This window comes from Tachyglossus aculeatus, chromosome 19 (assembly GCF_015852505.1).
Source record: "Tachyglossus aculeatus isolate mTacAcu1 chromosome 19, mTacAcu1.pri, whole genome shotgun sequence".
NCBI classification, from domain to species: domain Eukaryota; kingdom Metazoa; phylum Chordata; class Mammalia; order Monotremata; family Tachyglossidae; genus Tachyglossus; species Tachyglossus aculeatus.
In genome coordinates, this window is record NC_052084.1 from 20,436,610 (window position 1) to 20,439,553 (window position 2,944).

Here is a 2,944-nt window from a genome sequence, read left to right on the forward strand (position 1 = left end):
CAGATTACCATTTAGATGGAGAAACTGAAGCTTAGAGAAATGAAGTCATTTTCCCAGGAATACACGGCTTGGGATGTAGCCAGAACCAGAACACAGAATTTGGAAGGCCCAGTGACCTAATGGAAGGGTCATAGAACTGGGAGTAGGGAGATCCAGAATATAATCCCTGCTCTGTCACTGGCCTGCTGCTGAGCCATGAGGAGCCTGAAATTCTGCTCCTCCAGCCCATCCAGGGATTTCAACCCAGCGCTTAGTACAGTGCTCTGTAAAAGTACTTAAAACATTTTACTACTACTACTACTACTACTACTGTTACTACTACTACTACTACTACTACTACTACTACTACTACTACTACTACTACTGCTGCTGCTGCTGAATCCACTTCCAAGCCCTGGATCATGGCAGATGGAGGCTGGGAACCTAAAATAAAAATGTTAGATGTAACTGCTTCCATGTCGCCTCTGAATCAGAGAAGAGTCAGACCACTTATTCACCTGACTGGTGGCAGAGCTTGGTTGTGACAATGCTAGTCTGGTTGTGACAATGTTCAGGCTCCTACTGGAAATGGAACTGAGGTCAGAGAACTGAAGGGGAAGTAGGAAACTTAGTAATTGTGCTATTTGTTTGGTGCTAACCAAACAATTCTTGGTACCAAGAATTGTACTAAGCACTGGGACAGATACACAATAATCAGTTTGGACACAGTCCCTGTCACTCATGGGGCTAACAGTCTAAGTGGGAGAGAGAACAAGTATTGAATCCTCATTTTATAAGTAAAGAAAGTGAGGAAACTGACTCACCCAAGGTCACTCAGCAAGTAGTGAAAGAGCCCAAACTAGAACCCAAGTCCTCTGACTTCCACTAACCGCACTGTTTCTCATATTTTTATTCTTCCAGAACCTAGTGTCTGGGAATTACACATCCCAGAAGCTAAAAACACCTGTGAATAAGAACCCACCAGCAAGTCCAAAAGAGTCTAAATGGGGCACTCTCTCTGCCTGGAAATATCCCAGATTGCCCTGGTGATCGTCCAGCTTGAGGGTGCATCCTCTCAGAACTTTAGGGATCTAATGACACATGTTGGGATTTTATAATATTTTCTGGGTAAAATCGTGTCTCTAAGTCAAGGGTGTATAATAATGATGGTGGTGGTATTTGTTAAGTGCTTACTTTGTACCATGTACCGTACTGAGAGATGGGGTGGTTAGAACATAATCAGGTCAGACACAGTCACCATCCCATATGGAGCTCATTGTCTAAGTAGGAGGGAGAAACCTTAGCTGTTTCCATTTCTTCTTGTTGTGCATTAATCTAAACTTTTGAGCTGGAGTTCTGAATGTTCAGAAAAGTCCTAAGGATATGATGAACACTGACAGACCAGCTGTCTCAAAATTCCACATGGATAGTAAATTCAGACCTTGAGCCCTCAGGTAGTGATTTGAGATTTTTGAAAGACCTCAGGTGAACTACACCTGAGTAGATACACTAATGTCCAGCTGGAAAGCCACAGATGTGTTTATTTTTTTGTCGTTGGTATTTGTTAAGTGCTTACTATGTGCCAAGCACTGTTCTAAGCACTGGGGGGATACAAGGTAATCAAGGTTGTCCCACGTGGGGCTCACAATCTTAATCCCCATTTTACAGATGAGGGAATTTAGGCCCAAAGAAGTTAAGTGATGGAGCCGGGATTAGAACCCATGACCTCTGACTCCCAAGCCCAGGCTCTTTCCACTGAGCCACACTTGGGGTACACCAAGCAGCTTGTGATTTTTTAATTATTATTATTACAGTATTAGTGCTTATTATGTGTCAAGCACTATTCTGAACACTGGGGTAGATACAAATTAATCCAGTTATAAATAGTCCCTGCCCCACATGAGGCTCACAGCCTAAGGTGCTGCCTCAGAAGTTGGAAAGTCACTAAACTTCTCTGTGCCTCAGTTTCCACAACTGTAAAATGGGGATTAAATATCATTTCTCCCCCCTACTTAGACTGTGAGCCTCATGCAAGACTGGGTTATGTCTGACTATTTAACCTGTTGCTACCCCAGCACTTAGAAGAGTTTTTGACATAAAGTAAGCATTTAACAAATACTATACAAAAAACTGGTACTTGGGTTTACAATTCATGGTTCATGACATGTTATTAGGAGAGAGCATTAGTTACTTTAGGGAGAGTGTGGTGATCATGAGGTTCAATTCTGAGTTTCCCAGGATCCCAGCGAGACTTAATTTTTAAGAAGAGAGAATCTTGGCAGTTGAGCTTCCGAGGTGTGAGAGCCCAAATCCCCTGATGAATTCAAGAGGAAGCCAGAATTACTTCCTTACTTATGCTATATAAGGTCAGTTACATAGTATCCATATTCAATAAAATGCTTTTAACTCAACAGAACGTCTTGTTACTATTAAATGGGGTGGGATGAGTCGATGGGGGAGTTAGAGGGAGGCAGAGGCTTGTTTCCAAGTTGCTAGGAGAAACAGGCATCACCACAGGAAATGGGTGGAATTCCCTAGGATTGTAAATGTTTCCAATCAGGAAGAGGTCAGGTGTCCAGGAATGGACATGTCATAGCTCTAGAATCATTCTCCCATGTGAATAATCTCTGGGCCACAGTCAATGGCCCTCTAAACTTCTGCAGCAGAAAAGGAAATATTTCCTTCCTGAAGTTATATACAAGGATGATTCACCAGCAACCCTACACTGTAGGAGGGAAGGAAACATTTTGAATTAAGATTACTTGTCTCCCTTTAAAGATTTTACTTGGTGATTACTCAAGTCTGGACTTTATTTCTGGCTCTGGCGTTGTTGTTTGACAACCAGTTAGAGAAGAGTGTCAACTTCCTTCTACTCAGACTATGTGCCCCATGTGGGACGGGAACTATGTCCACCCTGCTAAACCTCAGTGTTTAGAACAGTGCCTGACACATAGTAAGCCCTCCC